This window comes from Mytilus californianus, unplaced genomic scaffold, assembly GCF_021869535.1.
Source record: "Mytilus californianus isolate M0D057914Y unplaced genomic scaffold, xbMytCali1.0.p SCAF_6, whole genome shotgun sequence".
Lineage (NCBI taxonomy): Eukaryota > Metazoa > Mollusca > Bivalvia > Mytilida > Mytilidae > Mytilus > Mytilus californianus.
Genome location: NW_026262712.1, coordinates 91,278,406 through 91,303,603, shown reverse-complemented (window position 1 = coordinate 91,303,603; position 25,198 = coordinate 91,278,406). Strand labels below are relative to the sequence as shown.

Here is a 25,198-nt window from a genome sequence, read left to right as displayed (position 1 = left end):
ACTTTCCTTCTCCCTGATCAAAATAATTTATCTTCGAAGTTGGGAATCAGAATATTTAAAAAAAAAAAAAAACCATAACACCCCCTCACTTTTTGTAAAAATGAACAAAATAATAAATAAACATTATTTTATGGAATATCTTATAATATCTATAAAATATGCATCCAATTAAAACATTTGTATTATGTATCTTTCAAATCAAAGCAACAATTAAAGAAAATTATATTCATATCAAAACTTTAATGCTGTACTTATTCAATACTTTAAACAACTTTTACAATTGTTCCATTATAAAAACAATAAAATTATGTTTTAATAATTTAACTAGCCTACCTTTAATAAAACTATTCCATACAGCACATACAACTTCCAATACCAGTCTGACAGCTTAATACAAATGAATCTTTTAATAATAAGATGTATCAAATGATTCTATGGATGTCAAATGCCACTGAGAACAGATATTCTATATCATACGGAAAGTGTCCAGTAAATAAATGATAGGGATTTAAGGAGATACTTACAAATTGACAAAAAATCAATGTCCCTCGTCAGTTTCACTCCAACTAAATACAACAATTTTTCTATAAGTACAGACAATTTCTTTTTTCCTCGTCTCTGGATTCCGTGACAGGAAATTTTGATTACTTTATTGCAGCTTTTTGTTCATGTTCAAGTTGAAAATCTAGAAAAAAAAAAAACATTTTCCTGAACAATTGACAATATAATAAGTAAAAATTTACAAATTACAAAATGGAAATTTGAAGAAATAGGACATTATGCAAATAAGTTCAAGGATTTGCACGTTGATTTCCATCTTGGAATTGAATTACATCTCCAAAGTTCTTATTTAATTTACTTAATCATTGTAAATTGCTGTATTTATTTCAACTGCACAAATCTGAAGATCAGCTAATTGAAAGGACAGTAATTTCACTTTAATTGAAGTGATTAAATGACATCATTCCTGGAAATTCATCCATTTTGAAGCAATAAAACATGAATATTAGAAATTTAAAAGGACTCTTATTAAACAATAACAAAGTTGAGGACTTGAAGCACTTGCACAATTATGAATCCTTGAAAAGGAGATATTTTTTATATGATTTTGAAGTTTATCTTAAAAATTGGTTATGGGTCGATTTGTGGAAATAAGATCAAATTGACCATTCAATTATGGTTGTGCTGAAAGACAAGAGTAATTTTTTTGGTTTGATAAATCTGCATATTTGGATACTTTTCAAATGAATTTATTAACTAGAGGCTCTCAAGAGCCTGTGTCGCTCACCTGATTCTACTTTTGTTTTGGAAATCATGTAAAAATAGATTAAAATCATAACAGATACCCTAATAATGAGTGAGGCCAAATTTGGTTTAATATTGGTCCTGTAATTTAATAAAAAATCCTGGTGGCCATCTTGAACAGTAAATCAGCAACAAAGTAGCAACACTTAATCAGCACCTCATAAGAAACATTTATGCCATGTTTTGGTTTCATTCCATTCAGTGCACCTCTAGAAGAAGCATTTGTATGTATTTCCCATAGGGTCTTATGTTAAAGGAAGTCCCCCCATTGGCGGCCATCATGGATGAAGGATCAGCTTCAAAGTAACAAAAATTAGTCAGCACCTCATAAGGAACATTCATGCCATGTTTGGTTCAATCCATTCAGTATGTGGTTCTCTAAAAGAAGACATTTGTATGTATTGTCCATAGGGTCCTTTGTTAAACATTGTCCCCATCTGGCAGCCATCATAGATGAAGGATCAGCTTCAAAGTAACAACACTTGGTCAGCACCTCGAAAGGAACATGCATGCCATGTTTGGTTTCATTCCATTCAATGGTTCTCTAAAAGAAAACATTTGTACGTATTTCTCATAGGGTCCTATGTTAAACTAAGTCCTCCGCTGGCGGCCATCTTAGATTATGGATCGGCTTCATAGTAACAACACTTGGTCAGCACCTCATAAGAAACATTCATGCCATGTTTGGTTTCATTCCATTCAGTGGTTCTCTAAAAGAAAACATTTGTATGTATTTCCCATAGGATCCTATGTTAAACTAAGTCCCCCGCTGGCTGCCATCTTGGTTGATGGATCGGCTTCAAAGTAACAACACTTGGTCAGCACCTCATAAGGAACATTCTTGCCATGTTTGGTTTCATTCCATTCAGTGGTTCTCTAAAAGAAGACGTTTGTATGTATTTCCCATAGGGTCCCATGTTAAACTAAGTCCCCCGCTGGCGGCCATCTTGGATTATGGATCGGCTTCAAAGTAACAACACTCGGTCAGCACCTCATAAGGAACATTCATGCCATGTTTGGTTTCATTGCATTCAGTGGTTCTCTAAAAGAAAACATTTGTATGTATTTCCCATAGGATCCTATGTTAAACTAAGTCCCCCGTTGGTTGCCATCTTGGATGATGGATCGGCTTCAAAGTAACAACACTTGGTCAGCACCTCATAAGGAACATTCTTGCCATGTTAGGTTTCATTCCATTCAGTGGTTCTCTAAAAGAAGACATTTGTATGTATTTCTCATAGGGTCCTATGTTAAACTAAGTCCCTCACTGGCGGCCATTTTGGATGATGGAACGGCTACAAAGTAACAACACTTGGTCAGCACCTTGTAAGGAACATTCATGCTATGTTTTGTTTCATTCCATTCAGTGGTTCTCTAAAAGAAGTCATTTGTATGCATTTCCCATAGGGTCCTATGTTAAACTAAGTCCCCCGCTGGCGGCCATCTTGGATGATGGATCGGCTACAAAGTAACAACACTTGGTCAGCACCTCCTAATGAACATTCATGCTATGTTTTGTTTCATTCCATTCAGTGGTTCTCTAAAAGAAGTCATTTGTATGCCTTTCCCATAGGGTCCTATGTTAAACTATGTCCCTCGCTGGCGGCCATTTTGGATGATGGAATGGCTACAAAGTAACAACACTTGGTCAGCACCTTGTAAGGAACATTCATGCTATGTTTTGTTTCATTCCATTCAGTGGTTCTCTAAAAGAAGTCATTTGTATGCATTTCCCATAGGGTCCTATGTTAAACTAAGTCCCCCGCTGGCGGCCATCTTGGATGATGGATCAACTACAAAGTAACAACACTTGGTCAGCACCTCCTAATGAACATTCATGCTATGTTTTGTTTCATTCCATTCAGTGGTTCTCTAAAAGAAGACATTTGTATGCATTTCCCATAGGGTCCTATGTTAAACTAAGTCCCCCGCTGGCTGCCATCTTGGATTATGGATCGGCTTCAAAGTAACAACACTCGGTCAGCACCTCATAAGAAACATTCATGCCATGTTTGGTTTCATTCCATTCAGTGGTTCTCTAAAAGAAGTCATTTGTATGCATTTCCCATAGGGTCCTTTGTTAAACTAAGTCCCCCGCTGGCGGCCATCTTGGATGATGGATCGGCTACAAAGTAACAACACTTGGTCAGCACCTCATAAGGAACATTCATGCCATGTTTGGTTTCATTCCATTCAGTGGTTCTCTAGAAGAAGTTCAAAATGTAAAAAGTTTACGCCGACGACGGACGACGCTGGACGACGCCGGACGACGACGGACGACGGACGCCAAGTGATGAGAAAAGCTCACTTGGCCCTTCGGGCCAGGTGAGCTAAAAAAGAATAAGCAGGGAAATAACTTATTGTACATCACATACTACAAAAAAGAAGAATGTGTCTAAAGGATACAAATGCCCCCTCTCAAGCATGCTTAGTGAAAATACTTTTAGGACGAAAGGAAGGACAGACGGTCTAGGGTAACACTTAATGCCCCCTTTGCCAGGCGGGGGCATAAAAATTTCAAAAACAAGCAGATTTATGGAAGTAAACTATTTACTTTTTTGTATATGTACTTAAGCTTCCTTCAGCAAATTTTAGAAAGAGAAATATTTAATTTGTTGATTTCAAAATATATCATTATATGAACAAAATTTATCATACATCTAGGGTCCTCAGTTGATACATAGTCTAAATAGTTCTTCTACAATGATTACTAGACATCAACACTTGAGGTTGTGAGTTTGAAACCTTCACGTGGCAGGTGTGTTCCACTCTGATTTTAATTGACTAGGATTGTCAGTTTTCCTGCAGTAGTTGGTGATTCTTTCCAGGCAGGTAACTCCTGCTTCCTCCACATTTGTTGTCATTAAATCACAGTATAACTGTACTACAAGTGTACATGATATGTGCATACAAATTTTTCTTTATAACATTTTCTTAAAAAAAATATTTGAAAGATCAGCTTTTAGCATGTTAGCCAAAGAGCTGTCAATTACAAGACTGAAACCTTAATGCCTAGAGAGAAACCAACAGATAAACTTTACATTGATGGCTGAACTGTAACATGAAGGAAACATCTGAAGGACATGTATATCTTCCAATGATTCTCTAAATACCAAATATAGTTGTCCTATCACTCATAATAAAATCAATAAAATTAATAAAATGGAGTCATAAATAAACCTTCTGTGTCATATGGTCTCTTGTGGAGAGTTATACCACATCTTCATCTATACAGTTGTTTATGCAGTCATTGTCATTTTATCCATGAAAATGAGGTCAAGGACAATCGACATATGCCAGATGGAATCCTCAAACCAAAAGGCACCTGTATATAAGGTAATGGACAGTCCAAGTTTTTTTACCCTCTGAAATATAAAGCTCTATATACAAATAGATTACACTGCTGCAGATCCTAGGCCACTGGATTAGCATGTCTCACTCTCATATTCTGTGACTTTGTTGCAGACTTAAGAAAATGTAAAAATGTCTGCAAAAGTATGCAGATATTCCATTATATTACAAAGGGAAATATTCAAATCATTCACTGAAGTTTTTTATGAATCAGAAAATTGCTAAATTTTGACAAGTATTATAAGGAACATGCTATTCAGAATACATTGTTATTTTAAGGCACTTTTTTCCAGAAATATTTTGAAAAACTATATGGGGACAGGATGACTTTGAAAATCAATGACCTGAAATTGAATATAGCAAAAATAAATATTATTTCAAGGGTAGCTTAACAATAATTAATCTGACCCTCAAAAATAAATATTTATGTAGCAATGTCTCAAACCATAAATCATTGCTCCCTGCAATTATTGAAAATAAATGTTCCTGCAAGACAAAATCCCTCTCCTCTCTTAGAATATCAAATGTTCGACCCCAAACAACCCTTCATATCAGATATGAATACAAGGAGACATAGGGTAAACGTCAATGAGACTGCAACCCAACAACTTGAAAATCAACAAAAACGAAATCTAGATGTTACCACACGACCTTCAACAACAGAAAGGTGCCAACATTGTATCACAGGGTGTTAATCACCACAAGTCTAGACAAGTAAAAGGCATCAGAGACAAGGAAGTATGTGAAAACATATATAAACAGCAAAGACAATGATTTAAAATCATCAACAGCTCCGTTCCATCTTACTGCAAATGATTATGTAGAGGATAGAAAGCCGTTCCATCTTACTGCAAATGATTATGAAGAGGATAGAAAGCTGTTCCATCTTACTGCAAATGATTATGTAGAGGATAGAAAGCTGTTTAAAAATAATTTATTCTTTGTAAAAAAATCTGGTTGAATATCTTTATATATATAAAATTGTTCTATTTTAAATTACAATATCTTATAGACAGAAAAACAGATTAATACATTGCTACTCCCTGAAAGCTTTTTTCTGTTTGTCCCAGCTGACAAAACATCCAGCAATACTATTTATATTTGATATAAGTACGATGCTGAGTTACTCAAGATTGAAATAACAAATACCTTCTGAAGAGTACACATTTTAACAATGACTGAACAGAAAGCTGTGCCAGTACTATAAAGTTAGGTAAAACTAGATGTGTCGGAACAACATGAATGGCCCTGCTCACAAAAAAAGCTAGAAGCCAATTTTAGTAGTGGAAATTTGAGAATGAAAGTCTGTATAATAACTGTTATTTTCATGATTGAAGTCCAAAGCCCGTAATTTCAGCAAAGCGGAACCAAATGTTAGCTAGATCTGTAACTCATCATAGTAGACTCACATACTAAAAATCAGCTCAATATGTGAAGGCATTTGGAAAATAAGTCTGTATAAGAGTGTAGGAATGGAGTACCTCCATGACAAATGACTGTAAAATATTTGTTAAAATAATGTTATCGATAAACATTTTACTCCATTTGATACTAACGGTATCTACAAAATGAGATTTGACAAATGACGATAAAAAAATAAGGCTCATTTGAAGCTAACAGTAGCGAAAAAACAGGAGTTTAACACTTGACGATAAAAGGCAAAAAGACCCTTGTATAACTGTTATTTTCATAAAATTTTCAAAGTCCAAAAGCCTAGTATTTCGACAAAAATTAGCGGAGCAGAACCAAACCTAAACTTGATCTGTAACTCATCATAGTAGACTTAAATTCCTCATAACTGTTATTTTCATGAAATTTTCAAAGTCCAAAGTCCGTAATTTTGGCAAAAATCAGCAGAGCAGAACCAAACCTGAACTCGTTCTGTTACTAATCACAGTAGACTCACATACTAAAAATCAGATCAATATGTGAAGGCGTTTGGAAAAAAAAAATCGATATAACTGTTCATTGTGCAATAACGGAATGACAGAATGACGGAATGAGGAAATGAATGATAAGGGTAACACTACATGACCCGACAACTTTGTGGCAGGGCAATAACAAATAAATTTCTTGATTACTTCAACCCAACCAACCCTGTTTGAGCCCAGCCCTAAAATATTTTATTGCTTTTCCAATATTTTTTTTTAAAGAATTTAAGAAATATATGAAACAAGAGGGTCTCGAGAGCCTGAATCGCTCACCTGTATTTCAGAGGAGAAGATTTTTAAATGTTAGCAAACTTGATGAACAAATTGTGTAAAATTGTCTTTAAAGGGCAATAACTCCTTAAGGGGTCAATTGACAATTTTGGTCATATTAACTTTTTTGTAGATCTTACTTTGCTGAACATTATTGCAGCTTACAGTTTATATCTATCTATAATAATATTCAAGATAATAACAAAAAACTGCAAAATTTTGTTAAAACTACCAATTTGGTGGCAGAAACCCAACAATAGGTTGTTCGATTCGTCTGATAATTTCAGGCCCATAGTTCTTGACCAATTGAACAATTTTACCCCATGTCAGATTTGCTCTAAAAGCTTTAGTTTTTGAGATATAAGCCAAAAACTGCATTTGACCCCTATGTTCTATTTTTAGCCATGGCGGCCATGTTTGTAAATGGATCAAAACTTCAGACACATATTATAAACAAGATACCCTAAGGAACATTTAGTTAAAGTTTGAAGGTAATTGGCCCAGCAGTTTCAGAGGAGAAGATTTTTAAATGTTAGCAAACTTGATGAACAAATTGTGTAAAATTGTCTTTAAAGGGCAATAACTCCTTAAGGGGTCAATTGACAATTATGGTCTTATTAACTTTTTTGTAGATCTTACTTTGCTGAACATTATTGCTGTTTACAGTTTATATCTATCTATAATAATATTCAAGATAACAAAAAACTGCAAAATTTCCTTAAAACTACCAATTTAGTGGCAGCAACCCAACAATGGGTTGTTAGATTCGTCTGAAAATTTCAGGGCTGATAGATCTTGACCAATTAAACAATTTCACCCCATGTCAGATTTGCTCTAAAAGCTTTAGTTTTTAAGATATAAGCCAAAAACTGTATTTGACCCCTATGTTCTATTTTTAGCCATGGTGGCCATGTTTGTCGATGGATCAAAACTTTGGATACAATTTATAAACTAGATACCCTAAGGAACATTTAGTTAAAGTTTGAAGGTATTTGGCCTAGTAGATTCAGAGGAGATTTTTGAAATAGTTTACGACGACAGACGGCGACGACAGACGTCGGATGACGACGGACGCCAAGTGATGGCATAAGCTCACATGAGGCACTTCGGGCCCCGGTGAGCTAAAAAGGCTGAACTGTGACCTGCAAATGTTCACAGCTTTGTCATTTGGTATTTTATAATAGATATTTGTCTAATAAGCAATCATACCACATCCCCTAAATATTTGTATATTGGATTTGATAGTCTTGTTAAAATTATTCAAGACCTTCAAAAATTCAGGGTGATTTACAGCTTAAGATATTGTATAGACATCTGTCTAGTTGAATAGAGTATGCAGACCTTTCAATGTCTTGGTTTTTTGCATCATTAATGTAGACACATTTCTTTTTATTTATATATAGCAACAATCATTGATGAAATTCTTGACCTTTTTAAATTATGATCATCTTTTATCTGTATATGCTGTGTAGTATAGATTGGTATTAAAAGACACATCTCTATTGTTAATCATTAAGGTTACAAGAGCACAATTATTTGTAATGCATTTTCCATAGAGTACCAGCTGTGTTCCATATTTTTTTTCTCAAAGACTACACAAACTAGAAAAAATTAGTAGCAGTTCCTGTTACTAGAAATGTCAGCATTCCACAACAGCCAAAAAATATATATATGGTCATGTGGCAAAAATTTACCTAAAATGCAGTTGAAAAACAACGTCTATTTTTTTCTCTTAATGAAAAAGGCAAATTTTTAATGGCTCCTACATGCAGAAATTTAATATATTTTTTATACTTTGTATAATATGAATTTGATTTTCTGGATTTTTAAAATCTAATTGGATAAGCTTTCGATTCAAATTAATTCCAATCATGTGTCATCCAATCAGAAGCTGTTTAAGATTCTATTCTGAGTACCATCTTGGGGTCAAAAACTTGCCGGTAAATTGCTCTCTTGTAACCATAAACACCATATTACAGTAGATGGGAGATAACTCTGACTAGTATATGTATTCCACAATCTTTTCCTGTAATTTTTAATTCTTATTTAAAAAAAAATTTCAATTCTCAAAATGGAACTCTTTCCAAAAAACTTCAAAGTTTTCTCAAATTGCACGTTGGAAAAGCTACCAAAGCAACAAACCATGTCTATATTGGTGTATTGTGTAAAATTTTCTTGATTTCCTTGTTTTATATCAAATTTTGAGTATATTTTCAATTGGAAAATTATGTGAACACCCAAAAAACAATTTTGTAAGAACAAGGAATTATTTGAATCTGGAATAATTTTAAATTCTGAAAAATTTATAAGCAATTTATGATGAAAACTAACCCAAATAAATACAGTTAGCCATGCGTGCATTGTTTGGTTGTTATGTTGGTGTGCACTATGTTTCCACAATGAAATATAGATGGAAAAATGCATAAATTAGTAATTTTCTTCATTTTTATGAAAATGTTCATATCATGACATAAGTATGATGTCAGTACATCGGACATTTTGTTAGATTCATTATTTTTTTCAACTGTCAAATTCATATCATAATTCAAGGCATATGACTTATCAACAGTTTTGTAGCATTTCAACAACATGAAATATTGTATGTGTTTTTATAAAAATGTTTATGGGTTATTATGATTTTTGGAATGCAACAGTTTAAACCAAAAAGATTTGGTACCTGTGATTGGAAATTTGTAATATAAACAGAAGCTTCAACCTTGATTATAAATTATGAATGAATCAGGGTTTCTTCTGACATTCAAGTGGTGGTAAATCATAGTATTTTTTATTGTATACTTGTATTCAAAGTGTTTTAATATGAATTATTATCATTTTTCTAGTGTATTACTAGTCATTTGAAATTCAAATCAGTAACGATGGGCAAAATCCGTAAAACCTTTATTTAATTCTTCCATAGATACAAAGATTTGGTTTGCAAGTTTGGCTGCACTTGTAGAAATCTTATTTCAAACGGAAAAGCACATCATAATTTTTACAGTGATGTTGTTTACCGAGCCCAGAAATTTAAATACGATCCAGGTAAACTTATCAATCCTAATTTTAACTTATTCTCAAAGGCTACCAATTCAACACTGTAATTAGATCTTTGTATATTGTTTTAATTGGTATAAATATTCATTTTGTTATCAGTAAATTAAAACCATCCTAAATATTATTGTTATACACAGATGTGACCAGCCATGAGATTTTCAGGCAAATGGAGGTACCAGGGTCAAAATTTTCACATGTATGTTCATCTATCATAATTTTTTTCTTTATGGAAAAGGGGGGGTGGGGGGGTTGGAGGAGATGGGGTTCAAGTCTTCTTAATTAATCAAAATGTAGTTATAGCTTTAATAACTAAATAACTGTAGAATTTTAATTCGGTTGCCATAGCAACAATGTACCGGAATCTGCAATCAAAATAACAATGACTTAACCTTTTTTCTTTCTTTCGTAAGGAAAACAACATCAATGCTAAAAAAGAGTGAATAGCAAGATATAAAATAAACCATCAAGGAGCTATGTATTATTAAATATGCTTTCTTATGTTCATCTATTATCTTTTTGGTGATACATTTTGTACATGTATCCTGTCAAAGTGATTAAATCAAAGATCTGTTAATGCAGAGTAAGATGAAAAATCAAACAGCATGATCAATAAAATTAGGGCATGTAGGTGAAAGGGATGTTAGAAAACTTTCAACAACACATATATCTTGTTTATGTAGTTCTAAGACAGTCGTATATAAAAAAAAAACTAGGCATAAACATTGGATGGGACACTATTTGGACACTAAATCTATTGGATGTTGGATGTGCATGCACTGATTGATATTTTAGTCTTAGATACATGATTTGTTTTATTGGCTATTAGTTTTTATTGGCTTTGAACTAGCTGTCAGTAAACTGCAAGAATTCAGGTCTGTACTTTGTGGCTTTTTTTGTTGTAAATACCCTGCCTGGTCCTGTCTATGGCCAACTATACGGTATTGGTTTTTCTCATTGTTGAAGGTCATACGGTTGCTTATAATTGCCTACATACACTTCATTTGAACTTTGGTGGATAGTTGCCTTATTTGCAATCATACCACATCTCCTTATTTTTATAAAAAACAATTTTATAAAAAAAGACTTTATCCTTACCTTTTTTTTTTTAATCTATGAATTTCCCTATATTATGTACAAATTTGAAGCATTTCCTATACACTACATTTCATTGAGACTCTAATGCTCCTACTCCTTTGGTTGTCATTACATGTACATAGGCATAGGAGCTGGGGGAAAAGGGGGGGGGGGGGAATTAGACTATTAGATTATAGAAAAGATTTTTTTTTTTTTGCTTATCTCTTTCAAAAGTTTGCCCCCATTTTTCAGTTCAGACCACTCCTATTCCAATAATGTAAGGCTTCACAATAGATGTGCAATTAGCAGCAACAGTTGCACAATAAATTATGCACTCTATTGAGATGCTGGCTTGTTCACAGTGAATAACATTTTGAACAGACAATTATAACATTTTTCACCTAATGACATCAGATTGCTGATTAGGAAGAAAATGGCACCAGGAAAAGAAAACAAATTCCTATTTATATACTTTATCAATAACAAACTTATAGTTCACTTGAAATATATGTTCTACTAATCAACATCAGTAACAGTATGATTATGCTATCTTTTTTGAAGAGCATTAATCTTAGATTAATTATAAAAGTTATAATTATATTGCCACTAATAATGTCATTCGTTATAATCTGCTGATCTCTGATTGCTCCATTGGAAGTAGGAGAGAATTGGGCAGGATACAGCTTGAATATATATATGAGTTATACTTCCATTTTCTACTGCTTTTCAGTATACTATATTGAATATAATATTGGTTACTTATTTGAATTTGTATTTGTATTGCAAAACAAGAATCTGTATACGATATGACTAGACTGTAGGCTCAGGAAGATTAACAGAAACAAGAATCTGTATACATAATATGACTAGATTGTAGACTCAAAGATTAACAGAAACAAGAATCTGTATACTATAAGACTAGTTTGTAGACTCAGGAAGATTAACAGCAACAACCCAAGATCTGCCATCAAAATCAAATTCTCCAAAGAAATAAAAGAAGAATGTGTCTGAGGATGCGAATGCCCCTGCTCAAGCTTTGCAATTTTCCAATTTAAAAAGGGGCATAACTCTAGAATGGTTAATGACTTACAATCCAAATTCGATCTCTGTCTGTGTGTTTTGGTTCTTAGCATTGTATATGTGTTAGTGTGTGGAAATGAAAAAATTTGCAATTTTCCAAGTTATAAAGGGGCATAACTCTAGAACAGTAAGTGACTCACTGCCCAAATTCAAACTCTGTCTGCTAGTTTTAATTCTTAGCATTGTGTATGAGTTTCATAAAATTTGGATTAGCCAAATTTAAGTTTGAGTGCAGAAATGAAAATGGGACTACAGAAGGACGGTCAAGGGTAACACTTAATGTCCCCGTTACCTAAGGCGGGGACATAAAAAATCAATTGAAACATTATGTCATAAGACAACCATTGAAAAGGTTCTGAACTTGGGACAGGCACATCGGATGAATCTGCAGCCAGTATAAACTTGTAGATCTTAATCCTCCATCTTTTAATCTTGATCACGACTTGGGACAGACACATGATTCTGCAGCCAGTGTAAACTTGTAGATCTTAATCCTCCATCTTTTAATCTCGATAATGACTTGGGACGGGCACATGAATCTGCAGCCAGTGTAAACTTGTAGATCTTAATCCTCCATCTTTTAATCTTGATCACGACATGGGACAGGCACATCGGATGAATCTGCAGCCAGTATGAACTTGTAGATCTTAATCCTCTATCTTTTAATCTTGATCACGACTTGGGACAGGCACATCGGATGAATCTGCAGCCAGTATAAACTTGTAGATCTTAATCCTCCATCTTTTAATCTCGATAATGACTTGTGACGGACACATGAATCTGCAGCCAGTGTAAACTTGTAGATCTTAATCCTTCATCTTTTTATCTTGATCATGACATGGGACGGGCATATGAATCTGAAGCCAGTATAAACTTGTAGACCTTAATCCACGATCTTTTAATCTTGATCATGACTTAGGACGAGCACGATGAATCTGCAGCCAGTATAAACTTGTAGATCTTAATCCTCCATCTTTTAATCTTGATCATGACATGGGACGGGCATATGAATCTGCAGCCAGTATAAACTTGTAGACCTTAATCCTCGATCTTTTAATCTTGATCATGACTTGGGACGAGCACGATGAATCTGCAGCCAGTATAAACTTGTAGATCTTAATCCTCCATCTTTTAATCTTGATCATGACTTGGGACAGGCACATGAAACTGTAGCCAGTATAAACTTGTAGATCTTAATCCTCCATCTTTTAATCTTGAACATGACTTGGGACGGGCACATGAATCTGTAGCCAGTATAAACTTGTAGATCTTAATCCTCCATCTTTTAATCTCAATCAATAAACTAACAAAAGGTACATATAAGAACATACGATAAAAATCAGTATATGAAAAACACTTATAAAACTCTACAATAAGACTATAATGAAAGGTAACAAAATAAACAAAATAAACAAAATTAATTTCAGCAAGAAATAATAAGTACCCAAATTCAATGAAGTTGCACACATTGTTGTGCTTAGCATACCCAAATAATCCAAGGTTTCGGAAATCAGGAAGTAAGATTCAGATTTAAAAAGTGCTCACAAGTTACATCTCATTACTGTCAAGCTTTCCACTATTTATGAAGTCATTCTGTTCAGTTGTTATGGAGAACTTTTTGATGGAAATATTAAGTGCATTCAACCTTTTGAGAAAAATCGAAGAATCATCAAAAAAACGGTTATATGTCTGACAGATCTGATATGTTACAACTCAACCCTGTCAAACTCCTGACCAAATATGAAATGATTTTGTTAAATGGTCTCTTTGAAAAGTGTGATGAAAATTTTTACTGGTAGAACAGACTGATTGATGGACAAGGCGAATGCAAAATACTGTGGATTCATTTTTCGTGGTTTCGAGGAAAACTTGCATATTTGTGGATATTTAATTTCGTGGTTTTGGCAAAGTCTGCATACATTCCTTTAGAAAATATGTAATTCGTTGAACATTTAAATTCGTGGTTCTACTGTTCCCACGAAATCCACGAAAATTGGTATCCAACGAATATTAATGAATCTACAGTAGCCAAACTCCTTGAGTGGGGATATAATACCCCTTTTTGGTGTTAAAGTATTGCTTTGTCATAAACTGATATAATGAATGGATAAAATGTTCCCTGGAATATATCATTAGTATCAATATTAATTTCTTTCTTTGCATTTTTTAATCTTCATAGCCTCTGATCATGGAAGTAACATAGACAATATCATACTTCCATGCTCTGATCATCTTGATCAAATAAATAATGGGTTTCTTTGTTCTACATTCTGCATAATCAAATGGGAATAAATGCACAATATCAAAGTTACATATGTAATTATTCTGTTGAGAAATGTACATCTAAAATAACATCAAAGAAGTCACAAATAATGATGGCAGCCACCATAGCAGACCACCAACTGTTTATTACCAATTAAACAAATTAATAGACATTTAATTGTTGATAAGATAATAAAATTCCCCATATCTGTCTTCTTTGGTTATAATACAAGAGAGCAAGGAGGCATAAACCAGACCAGATAAGATATATGTACCAGTTTTTTGCAGGCAGGAACCAGAAAGCTTACAAATTTGATAAGTTATAAAATGTTCCTTACCTGTTTTTATTCTTCTAAAAAGTTGACAGACTTTATCTTTGCTAGGGTCATTCACTAATATGGCATCAACATTTTCAGAAAATAAACTGACAAATAGACTTCACTGCAATCTAGCTGGAAATACTTTCCTGTAAAATGATTACTAATAGTTAGTATTTATCCTTTTCAAGTTTTACTTTAAAATAGCAAAGCATTTAAAGAGAAGACAAAAGTTCTTTGATTTCTGACATCAAATCAAGTTACAAAAATAACCTAAAACAACAAGTTCTATTGAATATATTTTAGCAGAACTTAAATCTCCATACAGCTTCCAAGAATGTCAGACAGTTCAGTAGATAATATTACTGTGTTATTAAAATCAAAGGTGTACCAGGAAACCTAAGAGATTCACTGAATCAACATAAAAAGAGACAAAAGATGCAGTACAACTGGATCAAAAGAGTTAATGAGGGATTTACTTCCAGAATAATCTACACACATGACTGTAATGAACTATTTTAATTTGTATTTTACTTGAATGCTTTGCCAACAGCATGAACAAAGAATTTAAGACAGAATATTTTTGCATCATTATTGGTAACTTAAAACTTTTTCTGCTTTTGTTTAGAAATATAATGACAGAACAAGTAATATTTGCAACCAATTTTCAAAAGCTATTGTCTATAAAATCAATCACACCCTTTCTTTTTATTTTCTGGAAATATTTCAAGGAAAACCTCTATTTCTAGGAGTCACTGTCAAATTTTCTAGATAAACATTTGAGATCTAAATTCTGCTTATTGCAATTTAAATAAATTTTGATATTTTTTTAGTTCATTTCAAAAATCAACTAATATATCACAGATTGATAAGGATCTGATAAATGGAAACAGAAACTTTTCCCAAAAAATTCAATCTATTCAGGGATCTGTGACCTTGACCTTTGACATACTGACATAGTTCTATGAAAATTGGGTCATCTACAATGCAATGTGAACCAATTCACGTTTCCTAATATTTGATTAATTCAGATTTTATAAGGTTGCAAAAATGTTCTTTAAAACTAGATTAAGGCCAGAATAAAAAATAAAGATGATGTCATATTTTTCTTGTTTTCTCTGTAACTACCTTGCATTAATTTTATTGGTTTTTTCTTTCTTTCTTTTTTTTTTACTTGTTACCCCATTCTATTTTTTTTTCTTTATCATTCAACACAATACAAATTCAAGTTCAAAGGGAAGTAACTCTGGCTTTCTTGTACTATAGCAGTCTACAGTTGATTTTTAAAGAAAACAAATATATTAATTACATTTCTGGTTTCTTGGAAGTGGAAGCTAATTTTGTCTATGTAATACAAAGTAAATTTGTTGTGAAGAAGGTCTTCACTGCACATTAAGAACAGCTATTACTGAAATTATTTTTAAGCATATTTTGTTAAGTATAATGATAACAGATGCTCCTTAACATTAGTACAAAGTAGTTTATTATTAACATAATACATCTCCTGATTACAGAAAAGAAATTAAAACATTGTTTGATGGTAACATATGATCTTTTTATTGGTACAATTACATTACAGTATTATCTGTTCTCATTTCTGGTGCCACTTTTTAAAGAAATTGCATCATGCAGGTACAAAAGATAAAATTCTAAAAATCTAAATTAAAAAGAAAAAAAAACCATCAGAATACCAAGACCTTGTTCATAGGAAACAAACATGATGAGAAGATATCATCGCTGCTTGGAAAAAAATGAAATCTGTTTACTAAGCCAAGGAATTACAATGCTTTTTTTTTGGGGGGGGGGGGGGGGGGGGGTCCCTTGAATTAAATAAACTGTTGACAATGAGAGATGTCTCTCCTGTATATAATTTTGATAGTTAAATGCAAATGTATGTGGATGTCAAAATGACAATACTTTAACATGTAAACTAGGCAAACTTTCCAAAGTCATTAAACCATGGTTGGGCCATATAATCTCCATGGAAAAGAGAAGTGCTAATGCTAATACACAACTACATACAAAATATCATTGACTTACAATAGTGGTTTCCTTTAAACTGACCTAATCACAAACTTTAACATGTAATAGACCATATCTCAGGGCAGACCTGCAACTTATTATGGGGGATAACCCCATGAGAGTTGTTGACCTGACCCTTATAAAACTCAATTATTTAGACTAAAGACTTAAAACTAGAGGCTCTCAAGAGCCTGTGTCGCTCACCTGACTCTACTTTGGTTTTAGAAATCATGTAAAGATAGATAAAAATCATAACAGGTACCCAAATAATGATTGAGGCCAAATTTGGATTAATATTGGTCCCGTTATTTAATAAAATATCCTGGTGGCCATCTTGAACAGTAAATCGGCAACAAAGTAGCCACACTTGGTCAGCACTTCATAAGGAACATTCATGCCATGTTTGGTTTCATTCCATTCAGTGGTACTCTAAAAGAAGACATTTGTATGTATTTCCCATAGGGTCCTATGTTAAACTAAACCCCCCCCCCCCCCTAGCGGCCATCTTGGATGATGGATCGACTGCAAAGTAACAACACTTGGTCAGCACCTCATAAGGAACATTCATGCCATGTTTGGTTCCATTCCATTCACTGGTTCTCTAAAAGAAGACAATTGTATGTATTTCCCATAGGGTCCTATGTTAAACTAAGTCCCCTGCTAGCGGCCATCTTGGATGATGGATCGGCTGCAAAGAAACAACACTTGGTCAACACCTCATAAGGAACATTCATGCCATGTTTGGTTCCATTCCATTCAGAGGTTCTCTAAAAGAAGACATTTTGTATGTATTTCCCGTAGGGTCCTATGTTAAACTAAGTCCCCCGCTGGCGGCCATCTTGGATTATGGACCGACTGCAAAGTAACAACACTTGGTCAGCACCTTATAAGGAACATTCATGCCATGTTTGGTTTCATTCCATTCACTGGTTCTCTAAGAGAAGACATTTGTATGTATTTCCCATAGGGTCCAATGTTAAACTAAGTCCCCCGCTGTCGGCCATTTTGGATGATGGACCGACTGCAAAGTTACAACCCTTGGTCAGCACCTTATAAGGAACATTCATGCCATGTTTTGTTTCATTCCATTCAGTGGTTCTCTAAAAGAAGACATTTGTATGTATTTCCTATAGGGTCCTATGTTAAACTAAGTCCCCCGCTGGCGGCCATCTTGGATGATGGACCGACTGCAAAGTAACAACACTTGGTCAACATCTCATAAGGAACATTCATGCAATGTTTGGTTCCATTCCATTTATTCGTTCTCTAAAAGAAGTCATTTTTATGTATTTCCCATAGGGTCCTATGTTAAACTAAGTCCCCCGCTGGCGGCCATCTTGGATGATGGATCGGCTACAAAGTAACAACACTTGGTCAGCACCTCATAAGTAACATGCATGCCATGTTTGGTTTCATTCCATTCAGTGGTTCTCTAGAAGAAGTTCAAAATGTAAAAAGTTAACGCCGACGACGGACGACGACGGACGACGCCGGACGACGGACGACGGACGCCAAGTGATGAGAAAAGCTCACTTGGCCCTTCGGGCCAGGTGAGCTAAAAAAGGCATTCGGAGGAGTAAAACATGCATTTAAACCCATGTATACTCATTCAAAACCCTAGCTGTTCTGATAAAGTAAACTTATGTCATGTAAAGGTATGAATTAGGTCATCTTGTGCCTAAAATCCCCCATGGATTTTGAAAAGTTGGCAGATATTGAGAGGGCAGGCCAAATAATTTTCATTGATATGAGATGTGATAATGCTGATACAGCTACACATTAAATATCATAGACCTACACTTAAATGGTTCCCCTTTAACTGACCAAATCAGATATTTTAAACAAAAGTTAATAGACCATGACTGAGTGGGTGGGGCAAAATAGTCTCCATTGAAATGAGATGTGTCAATGCTTATAGAACTGCATACCAACTATAATATTATTGACTTACCATAAGTGGTTTCCCTTTAACTAACCTAATCACAACTATAACAAATTGTTAATGTTGACACCATGGCCAACACTGCCGGAGGCTGCATGCCTATGTCTCGCTTTTGTGATTTTGTCAAGGGGAGACAAAATTCAATAAAATGCTTCGCTGAGCGCAGCCTGATACGACCGCAGAGGTCGAACCCTGAACAGTTGGGGCAAGTTTGGACACAATACTCAAGCTTGATACTGTCTGAATTTGGATTGTGCAATACTGTGTTGTTACGCAATACTGTGCTATTGCTCAATATTGTGCAATTGAAAACTTTTTGCTATTGCGCTATACTGTGCAATTGAAGATTTCTTGCTATTGCCCAATACTGTGCAATTGAAGATTTCTTGCTATTGCGCAATACTGTGCAATTGAAGATTTCTTGCTATTGTAAAATACTGTGCAATTGAAGATTTCTACTATTGCGCAATACTGTGCAATTATTTGAAATTTCAAAAATTTAGGAAAAAATATGAACCCCCCAAAAAAATTGGAAAAAAAAAATCCCCCCAAACTTTTTGAACCCTCTCTTGGAATAATTACCCCCTATCTCAATTCCAGCCTTCCTTTTATGGTATGGAACCTTGTAGTACAATTTTAGAGAGATCCATACACTTAAACACAAGTTATTGTCTGGAAACTAGAAAAATGGTTGTTTTTGGCCCCTTTTTTCCCCCTTATTCCTGTACGCTTGGGGCAATTGCCTCCAAACTCAATCGAGCCTTCCCTTTGTGATATGGCACCTTGTGGTACAATTTCAGAGAGATCCATACACTTACACACCAGTTATTGTCCCGAAACTACAAAAATGTTTGTTTTTGGCCCTTTTTTGGCCCCTAATTCCTATACTGTTGGTACCATAACCCCCAAAATCAATCCCAACCTTCTTTTTGTGGTATTGAACCTTCTGATAAAATTTCTAAGAGATGCATTCACTTAAACTTAAGTTATTTCCAGAACCAAATGTGTCTTCGGACGATGACACCGACGACATCATAGCATTATACAACAAATTTTTTGCGGTCATATAAAAACTATTATAACATCAATTTCAACATGTTTTTCACATCATGGTGACATCACAACTGACTTTTCTGAACTGAATTGTTTGGATTATATCACCCTATTAATTAATTATTAAAACATAATTTAGAAAGGATAGAAAATAACTATTTTTACAATCTCAGGGCCCAAATAATGGCTCTTATCATACCTCCCTCTTTCATTCATCATGTAATGTTTAATTAATAACCAACTCTTGATTTGTGGAGTTCGTGATATTCTATTTTTACTTTTCCGTTTCCGTTGTTGTGGTATTGTTTGTCTTATCATCTATTTTTCCTTCTTTGATAAATGATTTTTATAGTCTAACTGTCGTAAGCGGGGCATAACAATACTTACCATATGATTAGGTTCAAGTTAAGTGAATATGATTGTCATTTTAAACATTTTACCTCCACCTAATTCAGAAGTTTAATTAATATCTGTTCAATGTTTTCTTTCAGGTCAATCACTATTTCACATTATTGCTCTCTTTTCCACCTACTCCATTAGTACTTTACTAAAAACTGCAAAAAATTAAAGAGTTTTAAACAATTGTTTTCCCAAGTTTTAAATAACATTTCAGTTATGATAAAGTAGAGGCCCCCTGTAGAGTGTTCTGCATCTTTGACAGAAGATGATTTATGAGTGCAAGTTTTTATGCAATACAACACCTAAGCTAATGTATAGAACAGATGTAAGACTGACAGAATCCACTCTATGATTGAGTGATCAAAACTATAATCTTTTTTCAATAGGCCATAACAAGCTTAGGCCTGTTTACATCTAAACTACAGGCACACCTGAAAGTGGATTGTTATGACAGACTCACTGTTATGTAGTGACAAATCTCAATATTTGCAAAAAAACACACTATCACATTATTTAAGATGTCTAATGAAAGACTAAAATATTCTATCTTTAACTATTGTAAATCTAACAAGTATTAATCTGTAGAAACCTTAATGCTCAGTTTTAATTTGTTTTGTATTTATAGCAGTTTTTAAGGAAAACTTCCATTATATTTCTCATAGAATCTTATTAGAAAATAACTTAGTTGCTACTGGCCATGTAACTCTCCTGATGTGGCTTATACTGAGAAGTAATGATAATCAAGTGTTCCATGTAACACTCCTGATGTTGTTTATACTGAGTAGTGATAATCTAGTGTTCCATGTAACACTCCATCTTCGCTAGCCAAGGGTTACGATCCAGTCCCCTCCTCTCCACCCTTGGCAGATTAAGCCAACATTTGAAAATACAATACTGCGACATCTAACGGTAGATAAAAGTCACGCCCATTCCGACTACATTATTTTTGATCAATGACAGCACTTTAACTCTCTTCAGTTTGGAGGTGTAAATATTGTTGTGTCTAGTGTTTAAAAAATTTGTGAAACAGGAACCGAAAATATACATTGACATTCCAACATTTCCACGAGAAACACACTCAGGAACTTCAATAAGTTGATTAAGAACTTTAGAATTGTCACTAAATATTGTCCTATGTTTTCGGGGTAAAAACTTGTTGCGCTATCAGCACGTGGCAATTGTTTATTTACATTTTCTACATTTACCCGTGATCATCTTAAAAGTGTTTTTTGATTGGATGCAGCCAGTTACAACTGCGACCAATGGAAATCATTACCTCGTGGATCCAAAATTCTGTCTTAATCCGCCAAGGGTGGAGAGATGGGGACTGGATCGTAACCCTGAGCTAGCAAAGAGGGTAACACTCCTGATGTTGTTGATACTGAGAAGTGATGTTGTTTATACTGGGAAGTAGTGATAATCTAGTGTTCCATGTAACACTCCTGATGTTGCTTATACTGAGGAGTAATGATAATCTAGTGTTCCATGTAACACTCCTGATGTTGTTTATACTGAGGAGTAATGATAATCTAGTGTTCCATGTAACACTCCTGATGTTGTTTATACTGAGAAGTAGTGATAATCTAGTGTTCCATGTAACACTCCTGATGTTGTTTATACTGAGAAGTAGTGATAATCTAGTGTTCCATGTAACACTCCTGATGTTGTTTATACTGAGAAGTAGTGATAATCTAGTGTTCCATGTAACACTCCTGATGTTGTTTATACTGAGGAGTAATGATAATCTAGTTTTCCATGTAACACTCCTGATGTTGTTTATACTGAGAAGTAGTGATAATCTAGTGTTCCATGTAACACTCCTGATGTTGTTTATACTGAGAAGTAGTGATAATCTAGTGTTCCATGTAACACTCCTGATGTTGTTTATACTGAGAAGTAATGATAATCTAGTGTTCCATGTAACACTCCTGATGTTGTTTATACTGAGAAGTAGTGATAATCTAGTGTTTGTTGTTTGATTTGTTTTGTTAGTTTGTGTTTTTTTTTATTTTTTATTTTCTTTTATTTAGGGGTTGGGGGTGGGGGGCATGTTAGTGCAAAAAATATTTAATTGTGGAGGAGGGGTAGATCTGATAAAAATATCCTCCAGATGTGATGCATTTAACAAAAATTTTTTGTCCAAGTTAAACTCCTGTTGAGACAGAAACATATAGTACCTCTTTTATATAAGCAACCATGATGGTTAGCAGGCAATACATTCCCAAAGAGAATTTTTTATTGAGAGAATGGTTCAAATTGACCAAGTGTCTTAATGATGCAAAAAGGATGCTAAGCGATGCAATAGTTTGTAAGCTATAAAGTTCATATTTGTTTTGGTGTCTTTAACTGATCAGGGCAGATTCTAACAAAATGTATTAGAGAGATAGAAAGTATAATGTACCTCAATCGCACCATTACAAAATAGAGAAAAAATGACAGAACAGACTTAACTGGCAGCTTTAATATGTAATGTTTTTTCGTCACTGACACTCATTGTACATGGTTCACCTAATTATATTTCTTCAGAAACAGAAAACAGTATTGGTGCAGCCTTTCTGGCAACAATTTCTATAATTGTTTAATGAATGCATCCAGAATGCAGAAAATGAATATCTCTCAACAGTCTAAATGGCAGAATATGTTTTTCAAAATACTGATAATTTTGACGAGCTAGTCTACAATTTCACACATCTACAAAGAAATGATGCATTAGTTCATGTGAACCAGAGAAAGATAAATGAAAGATTTCATTAGAGTATGAAAAAGATAAATGGAAGATTTCATTGATGTGTCCTGTTTGGATGTTCTGCAGCTGTTGATTTTGAAAACACCTTTGCCTTTCGCTACTGTTTGATGCATTTCTCAGCTATGATCATAAATCTTGTAAACTTATTATTTCTGCTTGTAAAACTATTAATTATGGCAAGTATGGTGATGAAAGTGACTTGTACTACATATAAAAATTAACCTGGAAAACAAACTTACAAATATTACTTTAGGTTTATGATGTGGGATATAAGTCATTGACAGCAACCTCACAACAAAATAAAACAAGAAAAGACATCAACAAACTGTTTTAAACATTAGACAAGCGTCTGCACCATATTTCAAACCAATAGATGTATATTGGCTCGATACATCTATGGGCAAACTAAAACTCACTCTATGTGCAGCAATTTTGTGAATAAATTTTACAGACTACCAAAGATCAAGCAGCAATACCAAATTTGAATGAAAGGGGATATGGAAAATATATTTCAATGAGGCAGCAACCTCACAATATAATAAAAGCAAAAGATTTAACAATAGACAAGACTTGGTGTCTAAAGGGGATACCTCTAAATCGACCAACAGACCAAAGATATTTTAGATTCCAATAAGAAATCATTATTAGTAAATAAGAGAAATAAAACATCAATCTATATTATGAAATGCATCATACTTTTGCATGGAAAAACGACTATATAATGTTCATAAATAGTGACGGAAGGATATGATTTACACATTAGAAAATCATAATTGTCTTTTTTCTATTGGAAATCAGTAAATGCTTGAATAAGAAATAATGATAGTAAGTGCAGTTTGCAGTTTTTTTTTTTCCTATATTAATTTGAAAGATATTACAAATGTCATACCCATGTTAAAATTCTTTTCATTACAGGATTATGACCAAGTGTGAAACAAAACACCTATACTAAAAACAATCAGCCATCTTAAAAGAAAATTTGACATAACAATAAAACACTACAAGAGTAAACATTCCATAACAACCATGTAAATGAAGGAACTTCACTTCAATTGAAAACCAATAAATTGTGTAAAAATGTTACATTTGGAGTCAAAAAGCCTGGAAGCTAGATGGTTTGTTGCTTATTTTATACACTTTGTTGACATAATCTAAACACTTATCTAAAAACACTCAGAGTAATAAAGGGATATTAACAGATTTATTACCCTCAGGTAAATAGATAATGGTTGGCGGTGTCTATTAAACAATTATCTCTTATTGTGGAGAAGTGAAGTGAAAGGTGTTAGTCCATTATAAGTTATCTCCTTTTTGATCAGCGTTATATTTATTAATGGAGTGATAGAAATGAAAAATTGTAAACTATTTAAACTTTTGAATAACTAGAAATGTCAGCTTAAACTTTGATTTTATTTTTTTTTTTTGGGGGGGGGGTAATGACTTTCAAGTCTTTTTAACTCCATATTCTCTTTCATGGGGATAAATATCTGCATAAAAATACAAATGACTTCTTGATATTAGATATCTAATGACCAGTAAAGTTTTATTGATATGAAATCCAAAATCTGAATTCAACAAAATCATCAAATTCAGAACAAAATCATTAATTATCATCATCATATATATTGATTAATTTTTGGTGTTTAACACCACTTTCAGCATATATAAATATATGTATATTCAAACCAAAAGAGTAAAAAAAAGTAATGATTTTTTGGTTTATATCTATGGACCTTCCACCTCTTTCTGGTACTTCTATACAAGGTCTGTTTTGAAAATTATGAAAAATTGGAAAAATCTTATTCCACCATTTGACCTTTAACCCTGAAGGTATTTGTATATCGACAAGATTGATTGATCCATTCAGATTTATTGCTGATCTAATCAGAACAATATTTATTTATGAACTGCCAGATTAGTCCATTAAGACTTATATCTAAATACTAATCAAAATACTGTTTATTTATTGATGAGAGACAAAGAAAAGGTATTGAGTACATCCAGTAGTCCACTTAATTGCAATATGTTATCTATAATGGTATAAGGTTTTTTTTCTCTCACCTTTTTGAGCCAATCTGATTAGTACTGTAAATACAGTGTAAATAGAAGTTTGGAATCAACTCAAGGATCAATATTGAAATTCAAGATGAGAAAAATTTTCCTATGAAAAAGCAATTTAGTCAAACAAATAGAAAAACAGATAGCTGACAAGTGGTCAATTTTTTTCTGATGTAGGTTTTTGTAAGGGAAAATATAAGAGACATTGAAAAAATGAAAGTTCAATAGTCAAGAAAAAATATTTTTGTTTGTTCTTCATATTGAAGTTGCTATTACCTTATACTTTACCACAAGATCAAGATGGGCCTTAAACTGTTTTTTCTTTGAAAAAGATCTA

The 25,198-nt window shown here is 33.5% G+C and overlaps 1 protein-coding gene and 1 long non-coding RNA gene across 3 annotated transcripts in view; one reads left to right on the top strand and one right to left on the bottom strand.

Moving 5' to 3' along the window:
* Window positions 1-14,830, bottom strand: part of LOC127706366 (uncharacterized) — an 80,935-nt gene extending 66,105 nt beyond the window's left edge. For both annotated transcript variants that reach the window (XR_007984435.1, XR_007984436.1), the window contains exons 1-2: window positions 14,663-14,830; window positions 525-685 (exon numbers count right to left, since the gene is read on the bottom strand). This is a non-coding gene — a long non-coding RNA (uncharacterized LOC127706366). The remainder of the gene's footprint in view (window positions 1-524; window positions 686-14,662) is intronic.
* LOC127706347 (uncharacterized) overlaps window positions 1-25,198 on the top strand; it is a 349,955-nt gene that overhangs the window by 236,575 nt on the left and 88,182 nt on the right. The gene's annotated exons all lie outside the window — the stretch shown is intronic.